This window comes from Phyllostomus hastatus, unplaced genomic scaffold (genome assembly GCF_019186645.2).
Source record: "Phyllostomus hastatus isolate PE091 unplaced genomic scaffold, TTU_PhHast_1.1 phas_contig_118, whole genome shotgun sequence".
NCBI classification, from domain to species: domain Eukaryota; kingdom Metazoa; phylum Chordata; class Mammalia; order Chiroptera; family Phyllostomidae; genus Phyllostomus; species Phyllostomus hastatus.
The window spans coordinates 7551834-7564688 of NW_025333543.1; the positions used below are offsets into that span (position 1 = coordinate 7551834).

Here is a 12855-nt window from a genome sequence, read left to right on the forward strand (position 1 = left end):
CACTTGATAGTAGGACAGAATGGTGACAAAAATAGGCCTAGTCTCTGACATTCTAAAAATTACCACCTGATGGGGAGGCAGATATTAAACAAATACACACATACACACATTTACACATTCATATACACCCTATCATTTCTTTTATGATAGAAAAGTACAGGACACATTGAGAGGGTATAATTGAGATGACACCTTAGAAATGACAAGGAAAGAACCTAAGAACATTATTCCATAAGAAAGTGGCATTTCAGTTGAGATTTGAAGGATGCGGAAAATAATAGGTATGAATAGGGTATGTGTGTGTGTATTTGGGAAGGGGGGAAGAAAAAGAGGTGCTTCTAAACATTCTGGGTAGAAAGAGTATTTGTGGTGGTCCTAAAATAGGAGAGATTGTTCCTTCAGTTTTTGTGATCAAAGAAGGCTGGTATGGCTGTAGTGAAGTAAGGAATGGGGCAGTGACAAGGACGGGAAGTAGACATGAGATTATATAGGGACTTGTAGAACACTTTATGGAATATGGTCATCATTATAAGAGGAATCTAGATGCACTATAGGCTTTTAGTTAATGAGTTTACATGATCAGATCTACCATTTTCCAAAAAATTGTAATACCCACCATGTGGAGAGAAGACGAGGGATATAATTGGAAGTAGGGAAACCAATGAACATGTCAATGGTGCATCCAGTTTGCAGTAGCATGATTCTAAGTAACAGGGATTCTACTACTACTTTAGAAGTATACTGAATTTGCAGTGGTCTAGGTAAGATGTATTAGAGCTTGGACTAGAGTATTTGACAATGGAGTGTAAATAAAGGAACAAATTTAAGATCTCCTTAAATGTAAAACTGACTAAACTTTGTGGTTGATTTGGATGTGGTGATGGCGAAGGGAAGGCCCAGTATGTCAAAAAATGATGAGGTCATAAAATGAACCAGGTTTCTGAAATGAGTGTTGGAAGAAGAAATGTAATTTATTAGGAGAGTAAATGGAAAAGAACAGATGTGAGGTATGGGGGGGTGCTGGTAATGAAAGGTCTCCAAAACTGAACTATTGATAAGTTTGCAATGCCCAAATGGAAAATAATACATCTGAAGTATGGGCAAGGAAGAGGGTAATGAAAGTGTCCACAACTGATCTATTGGTAAGTTTCAAATGCCCAAATGCAAAAGAACAGATCTGAGATTTGAGAGGAAACGGCTGATGAAAGGACCCTGAAACTGAATTATTATTAATTTTAAAATGTCTATGAGAAAGGATAAAGATCTCAAGTAGATTGTAGGATATATAGATCTAGTGTTAAAAACTGCAGCCTGATACTCAAGAGCCAGGGAATGATACATATGCATTATGAGTTGAGCAGATCACATTCACTTCCCAAGGGAAGAGTGGAAGGAAAAGGTGAGGACTCAGGAAGAAGTCTGGCACAAGAGCAAAAGGCAACAAAGGAAACTGGAAGTAGAAAGGCTGTGGTGTTGAAAACAAACCAAAAATCAAGGCAACAACAGCATATAAAGTAGAAGAGGAATCTGAGAGTTTTAAAAACCATTCTAATGTACCTACAGTGTCAGGAAGATATTAAAAATATAGATTAACATTAGATGTTAAGTATGCATGTTAAAATATGCAGATAACTAAAGAGAGAAATAATTTATATAGTTTCTAAACAGAGAAAATGGAATGAATATATAAAATGCAATTAGTCAAACAGAAAGCAATAATTGGCTGTGGGAGTGGGGGAGTGCTAGGGTAGGGGTGCGAGATGGGGAAAAAAGTGAGACAACTTAACTGAAAAATAATAATTTTTTAAAATTTAATTAATTTATTTTTTAGAGAGGGAAGGGAGGGAGAAAGAGAGAGAGAGAGAAACATCAATGTGCAGTTGCTGAGGGCTGTGGCCTGCAACCCAGGCATGTGCCCTGACTGGGAATCGAACCTGCAATGCTTTGGTTCGCAGCCCGCACTCAATCCACTGAGCTATGCCAGCCAGGGCTGAACAGTAATAAATTTAAAAAATAAAAATAAAAAGTACCATATGGGAAAAATAAAAATAAAAGTATTCTTTCAATTCCAGTCTATTAATTAGTGTACCTATACTATTTATATTTGATATAATTATTGATATTAAAGATTATCTCTAATTTAAAAAAGAAAAGGCAATAAGGACAAAAAAGAAACAGGAAATTAGAACATGTAGAAAGTAATAATTAAGATGGTTGATATAATCCAAATATATTCAATAGTCACAATAAATGGACCCAATTCTCCAGTTAAAAGCTAATGGCCTTCAACAGATATGCTACTGTAAAAGACACAAAATTTAAGAACACAGAAAGGATAAAAGCATAAAGATGCAAAAAGATAATACAGGTAAATACAAGCAAAAATTAAGTTAGATACCTATGTTAATATCATACTAATTGGACTTCAGTGAGTTTTCCTTTAACAAGTATTGAGTCACTACATAATGACAAAAGTTTAAAAACATCTCTATGATGTAACCATCATGAACTTAATGTAACCTAATAACCTAACTTCAAAATATATAAGTGAAAATAACTATAAGAAACAAATGGACAAATCCATCATTACAGGGAAACTAAGAAAATTAGAAATAAAGGTTTGAATAAGGCAATTAATAAGCTTTATCTAACAGACATATAAAAATGACATATCAAGACTTCTGGCCAAGATGGAGGTGTAGGTAGAAACACTGTGCCTCCTCCCATGGCCAAAATAAGGAGAACAACAATTCAGAAACAAAATAACAACCAGAACTGAAAGAAAACTGAACTGTATGGAAGTTAGACAACCAAGGAGTTAAAAAAGACACATTCATCCAGACCGGTAGGAAGGGCAGAGTCAGGCAGCCAGGCAGAGAGGGGTCACGGCACAAAAAGCTGTGGCACCAGGTGCATAAGGCATCCCAGGCACGCAAGACCGCAGCAGGCGGACCAGGGGCATGCAAGCAGTGGCTGGCAGACCCCAGGCTCGGGGTGGCAACCTGCAGACCCAGTGAGGCAGCGATTGTGAAGCAAGGCACTATGCACAAGGCTGACAGGGCAGTCCCACATTTGCGTGCAGATAAACCAGGTGAAATTGGGGAGCAAGACACCCTCACAACCCAGGGTCCCAGCGCCAGGAACTAGAGCCTTAGGGCACAGATTAAAAACACCTGTGGGGGTTGAGGTGCCAGGAGAGTTCATTGGAGAAACCCACGGGGTACTAGAATGTGCACAAGCCCACCCAAGTGGGAATTAGCACCAGAAAGGCCCAGTTTGCTTGGGGGAAGTGGCATAAGGGACTGAAATCTGGCAGAGAGCAGAGAAAGCACCAGTGTTCCCTCTCAGACCCCGCCCCCACATACAACATCACAACCCAGTGACTGGATTGCCCTGCCCTGGTGAACGCTTAAGGCTTCGCCCCTCATACATAACAGGCACAACAAGACAAAAAAAAAAAAAAGGCCCAAATGGAAGAACAAATCAAAGCGCCACAGCAAACACAACTAAGTGACCAAGAGATATCAACCTATCAGATGCACAGTTGAAAGCACTGGTAATCAGGATGCTCACACAATTGGTTGAATTTGGTCACAAATTAGATGAAAAAATGAAGGTTACAATTAGTGAAATGAAGAAAAATGCACAGGGAATCAATAGTGATGGGAAGAAAACTGGGACTGAAATCAATGGAGTGGACCAAGAGGAAGAAAGAAACAACCAAAACAGAAAAGAATGAAGAAATAAGAATTCAAAAAAATGAGGAGAGGCTTAGGAAGCTCCCAGGCATCTTTAAATGTTCCCACATACGAATCAGAGGGATGTCAGAAGGAGAAGAGGAAGAGCAACAAATTGAAAACTTACTTGAACAAATAATAAAGGAGAACTTCCCCAATCTGGCCAAGGAAATAGATTTCCAGGAACTCTAGGAAGCTCAGAGAGTCCCAAAGAAGTTGGACCCAAGGAGGAACACATCAAGGCACATCATAATTACATTAGCCAAGGTAAAAATGAAGGAGAGAATCCTAGAAGCAGCAAGAGATAAGGAGACAGTTACCTACAAAGGAGTTCCCATAAGACTGTCAGCTGATTTCTCAAAAGAGACCTTGCAGGCAAGAAGGGGCTGGAAAGAAGTATTCCAAGTCATGAAAGGCGAGGACCTGCATCCCAGATTGCTCTATCCAGCAAAGCTCTCATTTAGAATGGAAGGGCAGATAAAGTGCTTCTCAGATAAGGTTAAGTTAAAGGAGTTCATCATCACCAAGCCCTTATTTTATGAAATGTTAAAGGGACTTATCTAAGAAAAAGAAGATAGAAAACATGTATAGTAAAATGATAGCAAACTCACAATTATTAACAACTACACCTAAAACAAAAACAAAAACAAAAACAAAAACAAAGCAAACAGCTAGAACAGGAACAGAACCACAGAAATGGAGATCACATGGAGGGTTAGCAACACGGGAGTAGGAGAGAGGGGGAAAAATACAGAGAATAAGTAGCATAGATGGTAGGTAGAAAATAGGGGGAGGGCAAGAATAGTATGGGAAATGTAGAAGCTAAAGAACTTCTAAGTATGACACTTGGACAGGGTATGTGGATGGGAGAGGGTGTGCAGGGTGGAGGGGAGTAGAGGGGCTCCCATAGAGCGTGTTCCTTTTTAATTTTGTTGATGGTTTCTTTTGCTGTGTAGAATCTTTTTAGTTTGTAGTCCCAATTGTTTATTTTTTCTTTTGTTTTCTTTGTCCTAGGAGACATATCAGCAAAAATATTTCTAAAAGAGATGTCTGACATTTTACTGTCTATGTTTTCTGTTAGAATTTTCATTGTTTTGTGACTTAAGATTTGTCTTTTATCCATTTTGAGTTTATTCTTGTGTTTGGTGTAAGTTGGTGGCCTAAGTTCATTTTGTGTGTGTGTGTGGACCTATCCAATTTTTCTAATATCATTTATTGAAGAGACTTCTTAAACTTTTTTAAAAAATTATTTTATTACAGTTGTCCTTATTTCTTTTTTCCCTTTCATGCCCCCCTCTACCCAGACCACCACTCTAACCCACAGTCAATCCCCTTTCTGTTGTGTATATGCATAAGGCATTTATACGTTTTCTTTGACTAGTCCCTTCCCCTTCCTTTCACCATTCCCACCCTACCATATCTCTTCCTAAAGCTATCAAACTGTTCCATATTTACCTGCCTCTAGTTTTATTTTTCTCATTAGTTTATTTTGTTCAGTAGATTCCAGTTATAAGTGAGGTCATGTGGTATTTGCATTTCACCAACTACCTTATTTCACTTAGCATAGTAGTCTCCAGTTCTATCCATGCTATTGCAAAAGATAGGACTTCTTTCTCTCTGCTGCATAGTATTCCATTGTATAAATGTACCACAGTTTTTTTAGTCCACTCATCTACTAATGGGCACTTGGGCTATATCCAACACTTAGCTACTATAAATAGTACTGTTATGAGCATAGGGGTGCATATATCCTTTTGAATTGGTGTTTCAGGATTCTTAGGATATACTCCCAGCAATGGAATCATTGGGTCAAAGGCAGTTCCATTTTTAATTTTTTGAGGCAATTCCATACTGTTTTCCACAGTGGCTGCAGATGTCTGCATTCCCACCAACAGTGCACAAAGGTTCCCTTTCTCTACATCCTCACCAGCACTTATTTTATTAATGATAGCCATTCTGACAGGTGTGAGGTGATAACTCATAGTTTCAGTTTGCATCTCTCTGAAGGCTAGTGATGTTGAGTATATTTTCCTATGTCTATGGGCCATCTGAACGTCCTTCTTAGAGAAGTGTCTATTCAGGTCCTTTGACCATTTTTTAAATTGGACTGTTTGTTTTCCCTGTGTTGTGTTAGTTCTTTATATAGTTTGGAGATTAAACCCTTGTCTGATGTATCATTGGCAAATATGTTCTCCCAGTGGGCTCCCTTTTAATTTTGATGATGGCTTCTTTAGCTGTGAAGAAACTTTAATTTGATGCAGTTCCACTTGCTTATTTTTTTCCTTTATTTCCCTTACCCTAGGAGATATAGTGGCAAATAAATTCCTATGTGGGATATCTGAAATGTTACTGCCTGTGTTTCATCGGGCTTTTATGGTATCACAATTAATTAATTAATTATTATTATTTTTAAAGATTTTATTTATTTACTCTTAGAGGGGAAGGGAAGGAGAAAGAGAGAGGGAGAAACATCGATGTGTGGTTGCCTCTCACAACCCAGGCCCACAACCCAGGCATGTGCCCTGACTGGGAATCAAACCAGCAACCCTTTGATTTGCAGACCCATGTGCAATCCACTGAACCACACCAGCCAGGGCTCACAATTTATTTTTAAGTCCTTTATCCAGTTTGAGCTTATTCTGGTATATGGTATAAGTTGGTGGTCTAGTTTTTGTTTTTTTTCCTTGCGTGTACTGGTCCAGTTCTCCAAACACTATTTATTGAAGAGGCTATTTTCACTCCATTGTATGCCTATGTCCCCTTTGTCAAATATTAATTGACCGTAGAGGACATGGGTTTATTTCTGGGCTCTCTTCTCTGTTCTATTGATCTATAGTCTGTTCTTATGCCAGTACCAGATTGTCTTGATTACAGTGGCCTTGTAGTTTAGTTTGATATCAAGTATTGTGATACATCCACCTTTGTTCTTCTTTCTCAAGTTTTTTAAGGCTATTTGGGGTCTTTTTTGGTTCCATCTGAATTTTTGGAATATTTGTCCTACATCTGTGAAATATGCCTTTGGTATTTTAATAGAACTTGTGTTGAATCTATAGATCACTTTGGGTAGTATGCATATTTTAATGGTGTTAATTCTTCCAATCCATGAATACAGTAAATGCTTCCTTATTTGCCATCTTCCACAATTTTCTTCAGTGTTCTATAGTTTTCTGATTTTTTCACATCCATGGTTAGATTTATTGCTAGGTACTTTATTTTTCTTGTTGCTATAGTAAATGGAATTCTTTTCTTAGTTTTTCTTTCTGATACTTCATTGTCGGTATATAAGAATGTCATCAATTTCTGAATATGGACTTTGGATCCCACTACTTTGATGAATTCACTTATTGGGTCAAGTAGTTTTTTGGTTGAGACTATAGGATTTTCTATGTACAATATCATGACATCTTTGAATAATGTGCTTTATTTCCTCCTTTCCAATTGGATGCATTTTATTTTTTTCCTGTTTGATCACTATGGCTAGAACTTCCAGTACTATGTTGAATAAGAGTGGTGAAAGTGGGCACGCTTGTCTTATTCCTGATCATAAGGGAAATGCTTTTAGTTTTTACCCATTAAGTATATCGTTGGTTGTAGGTTTCTCATATATGGCCTTTATTGTTCAGGTATGCTCCCTCTATTCCCACTTTGTTGAGTGTTTTTATCATAAATGGGTGCTGAATTTTACAAATGCTTTTTCAACATCTAAGATATGATCATGTGATTTCTGTCTTTGAAATTGTTTATGTGACGTATCACATTTATTAATTTGCAAATGTTATATCATCCTTACATCTCAGGGATAGAGCCCATTTGATTTCGGCGTATTGTTGGATACAGTCTGGATACAGACTGCCAATATTTTGTTGAGGGTTTTAGCATCTCTATTAATCAGCGATATTGGCCTGTAATTTTCTTTCTTTCTTGTGTCTTTACCTGGTTTTGGAATTGGGGTAATACTGGCTTTGTAAACAGAGTTTAAGAGTCTTCTCTCTTCTTGAATTCTTTGGAATAGTTTGAGGATAGGTGTTACTTCTTTTTGAATGTTTGGTAAAATCTGCCTGTGAAGCTATCTGGTCCAGGGCCTTTGTGCACTGGGAGGGTTTGGATTACTGTTTCAATTTTTCTGGTTGCTACCCGTCTGTTCAGGCTTTCTGTTTCCTCTTGATTCAGTTTTGCAAGATTGTGTGTTTCTAGAAATTTGTCCATTTAGACTAGGTTGATCAGTGTTTGGCATATAGTTGTTCATGGTAATTTCTGACAATCCTTCATATTTCTGTGGTATCAATTGTAATCTCTTTTGTTTCTGATTTTTATTTGGATCCTCTCCCTATTTTTCTTGATGAGTCTGGTTAAAGGCTGGTCAATTTGGTTTTTCTTTTCAAAGAACCAGTTCCTGGCTTCATTGATTCGTTGGATTGTTTTTCAGTCTCTATGTCATTTAATTCTGCTCTGATCTTTTTCCTTTCTTTCCTTTCTTCTACTTCCTCTGGGATTTGTTTGTTGTTGCTCCTGTAGTTTTTTCAGATGTTTTTTTCAGATGTAAATCTTAAATCTTTATTTAAGATTTTTCTTTTTTCTTTTTTAATATATTTTATTGATTATGCTATTACAGTTGTCCCATCCCCGCCTTTATTCCCCCCTGCCCTGCACACCCACTCCCACCCACATTCCTCCTCTTTAGTTCATGTCCATGGGTCATACATATAAGATCTTTGGCTTCTACATTTCCTATGCTATTCTTAACTTCCCCCTGTCTATTTTCTACCCACAATTTATGCTACTTATTCTCTGAACCTTTTGCCCCTCTCTCCCTCCGACTGCCCTGCTGATAACCCTCCATGTGATCTCCATTTCTGTGGTTCTGTTTCTGTTCTAGTTGTTTGCTTAGTTTCCTTTTGTTTTTGTTTTAGGTGTAGTTGTTAATAATTGTGAGTTTGCTGTCATTTTACTGTTCATATTTTTTATCTTCTTTTTCTTAGATAAATCCCTTTAACATTTTATATAATAAGGGCTTGGTGATGATGACCTCCTTTAACTTAACCTTATCTGAGAAGCACTTTATCTGCCTTTCCATTCTAAATGAAAGCTTTGCTGGATAGAGCAATCTGGGATGCAGGTCCTTGCCTTTCATGACTTGGAATACTTCTTTCCAGCCCCTTCTTGCCTGCAAGGTCTCTTTTGAGAAATCAGCTGAGAGTCTGATGGGAACTCCTTTGTAGGTAACTGTCTTCTTTTCTCTTGCTGCTTTTAAGATTCTCTCCTTATCTTTAATCTTGGGTAATGTAATTATGATGTGCCCTGGTGTGTGCTTCTTTGGGTCCAAGTTCTTGGGACTCTCTGAGCTTCCTGGAGTTCCCAGAAGTCTATTTCCTTGGCCAGACTGGGGAAGTTCTCTTTCATCATTTGTTCAAATAAGTTTTCAATTTGTTGCTCTTCCTCTTCTCCTTCTGACATCCCTCTGATTCAGATGTGGGAACATTCAAGTTGTCCTGGAGGTTCCTAAGTCTCTCATTTTTTTGAATTATTGTTTCTTCATTATTTTCTGGTTGAATGTTTCTTTATTCCTTCTGGTCCACACCATTAATTTGACTCCCCATTTCCTTCCCATCACTATTGGTTCCCTGTACATTTTCCTTCATTTCACTTATTGTAGCCTTCATTTTTTCATCTAATTTGCGACCAGATTCAACCAATTGTGTGAGCATCCCAATTACCAGTGCTTTCAACTGTGCATCAGATAGGTTGGCTGTCTCTTTGTTGCTTAGTTGTATTTGTTCTGGAGCTTTGATTCGTTCATTTGTGCCATTTTTTTGTTTTGACGTGCCTGTTATGTAGTGAGGGGCGGAGCCTTAGGTATTCGCCAGGGCGGGGCAACCCACGTGGCTGAGTTGTGATGCTATATGTGGGGGAGGGGTCTAAGAGGGAACAATGGTGCTTCCTCCATTCTCTGCCGGATTTCAGTCACTTCCCCCACTTCCCACAAGCAAACTGGGCCCTTCTGGTGCTGATTCCTGGGTTGGTAGGCTTGTGCACATTTTAGGACTCCGTGGGTCTCTCCAATGAACTCTCCTGTGAGGCTGGGAGTTTCTCTTGTGGCTTCCTCAACCCCCACCAGTGTTTTCAATCAGAGACTTTGAGGCTTTACTTCCTGAGCTGGAACCCTGGGTTTTGTGGTCTGTCTCACTGCCCAGTTGTTCCTCCCAGTTTATCTGCCTGCGAATGTGGGACCGCCCAGTCTGCCAGCCACCACCTCACTGGGTCCACCAGCTGCTGCCTTGCCTGCCCTGGTCCTCCAGCCGCTACCTTGCCGTGAGCCCTCTCCACCCAGCCGCCCAAGTCCACCCCTCTTACTGGTCTGGATGAATGTGTCTTCTTTTAACTCCTTGGTTGTCGAACTTCCAAAGTTTGATTTTCTGTCAGTTCTGGTTTTTTGTTTTTAAATTGTTGTTGTCCTTCTTTTGGTTGTGTGAGGAGGCACAGTGTGTCTACTTACACTTCCTTCTTGGTTGGAAGATTTTTCTGTTTTCTTTAGGTCAGGCTATATTGCTATGAACTTCCCTCTCAGGACTGCTTTTACTGTGTCCCATGAGTTTTGGGTTGTTGTGTGTTCATTTTCTTTTATTTCCATATACTGTTTGACTTCTTTCCTGATTTCATTGTTATTCCAATTCATTATTTAAAAACTTGTTTTTCAGTATCCATGTATTTGAATGTTTTTGAGTTTTTTCTTGAGGTTGGTTTTAGTTTCAACCAGTTGTGATCCAAGAAGATGAATGATGATTTCAATTTTCTTGAGTTTGTTAAGGCTTGTTTTGTGTCGTACTATGTAGTGTATCTTTGAAAATGATCCATATGCATTTGTTTCATCTTGTTTGGGATCCTGTATGCTTCCTGAACTTGCATAACTTCTTCCCTCTCCAAGTTGGGGACATTTCCTGTCATTATGTTTTCAAACTGGTTTTCTAACCCTTAGTCCTTTTCTTCTCTTTCTGATATTCCTATGATGTGTATGTTGTTATGTTTCATGTTATCCTGAAGCTCCCTTAAACTATCTTTGTTCTTCTTGATTGTTTTTCATTTTGTTGTTCTAACTGGGTGTTTTTTTCCCTATCTTGTCTTTTAGCTCACTGATTTGGCCTTCTTCTTCATCTAGCCTGCTTTTAATTCCTTCTAGTGTATTCTTCATTTCCAATATTGTATTCTTCATTTCCCCCTAGTTCTTATTCATAGTTCCTATATCTTTTTTTAAGCTGTTGTAGCTCCTATAAAGTTCCTTGTAGTTCTCACTGAGTTTCTTCGGCATCCTTGTAACCATTATTTTGAACTCTATATCTGATGCACTGCTTGCCTCAAATTCATTTAACTCTTTTTCAGGGGACTCCAACTTTCCTTTTGATTGAGGGTTGTTTCTTTGTCCATTTTATGTGACTCTTTTTGTTTCTGTATCTCAGATTGCTGTGCTTGGACTGCCTATCTCCATTCAGTGGCCTTCTGTGGGACTCCCTGGTGCAATCTCTTTGATCTCTTGATTTAGGTGCTCTAGGAGTGCCCTTTATTCCATTTATGTGGCCTTTCTTATTGTACTTGGGCTTTGATTATTGATGGCTCATTCATTGGTGGGTTCTCACCTCTGGCTGGCTGGATGAGAGTCACCACCCCTACCACATCTTGAATGCTGTTGTACAGGTACTGGCAGAACAAATCAAAACTACCCAGAAAACCAAACCCACACCAGCAAAAATGCCCTACTACTACATCAGCAATATCAATAGCAAATGAGCAAAGAATGATACAGGTAGAAAAGGATTAAGAATATTATACGATAGGAAAGAAGAATATGAGATGACTAAAGGAGAGAAAAAATGATTTGAGAGGGAAGAGGGAGAAGAAATAAGAGTAGGACTAGAAAGAAGGCAAGGAAAGGAAGAAAATAGAATTTAAAACATAAATAAAAAGGGCAAGGGCAATGGTAAAATGGAGTAAGAAAAAGGAAGAGTATGATATCTGGTTTGAAATAAAATCTAAAAAATAGTGAACCAATAGGAACAAAACTGAAGAAAAACCACAACAGAGTCAATAACAATGACAGATGAGCTAAGATGAATAAAGGTGGAGAGTAAGAATATTATAAGAGAAGAGAGAATATGAGAGAGATGTCTACAGTAAAGACAAATGATTTTGAGAGGACATAGGGAGGAGAACTAATAAGAGTAAGGAATGGAAACCAGGCTAATAGAGGGAAAAAATAAAATTCCAAACTCAAATAAACAAGGGCAAGAGGAAAGCAAAATGTAGTAACACATGGGGAGACTAACCTATGAGATTTGAAATAAAATAAATAGTGAACAAATAGGAATAAAATTGAAAACAGCAATAAATGCAATATCTATGCCAAACAATGATTAATAAAGGTGGAAAAAAAACAAGAATATTATAAGAAATGAAAAAGAATGTGAGCTAACTAAAGGAAAGAAAAATGATTTTGAGAGGATAGAGGAAGAAAAAGTAGTAGGAGTAAGGAGTACGAACAAGGCATAGAAAGGGGAAAAATAAAATTTAAAATGAAAATAAGAAGGGGCAAGAAGAAGGCAAAATGGAGTACAATGTGATATTTGAAATAAAAATAAAATGCAAAAATATAAATACAAAGAATAAAAAATAAAAGACCAAAAACAGTGAGCTAATTAGTTGTAATACAATGGAAGGAAAAGAAGAAATGTTAAAAGGCTATATAAGAGAAAAAAAAAAACAAAATTCTGAAGATGAACAAGGTGGAATTCATCTCAGCACAGTTTGGTGTTTGCTCTCTGTTGTCTCTTGCTCGATCTGGCTCTGGCTTATCAGCTCACGGTCCAGGGGTGTGTCATCCAATTTCAAGCAGCACCATATGTGTCACCTTCACCTGCCTCTAGAGGGGGCTTCTATTGTGATCAGGAGGTAGAGTCCCTGGGTCTCCCATGGGAGGCACTGTTTAGTCTTCTGGGAAAATTGTGGGTGTGTCCCCCTGCCCCTGTGCCACCTGTCTTGGTTGTCCCAGCTTATTTCCAATAATGTATAGTTTCTGATGAACTAGCTGTCTGTTTCAAGGGAGGGCCAATCTGTGTAAGAGGGTCAGCTC

At 38.3% G+C, this 12855-nt stretch overlaps 1 protein-coding gene across 1 annotated transcript in view; it reads right to left on the minus strand.

The window, feature by feature from the left end:
- Positions 1-12855, minus strand: part of TES (testin LIM domain protein) — a 62121-nt gene that overhangs the window by 10597 nt on the left and 38669 nt on the right. The gene's annotated exons all lie outside the window — the stretch shown is intronic.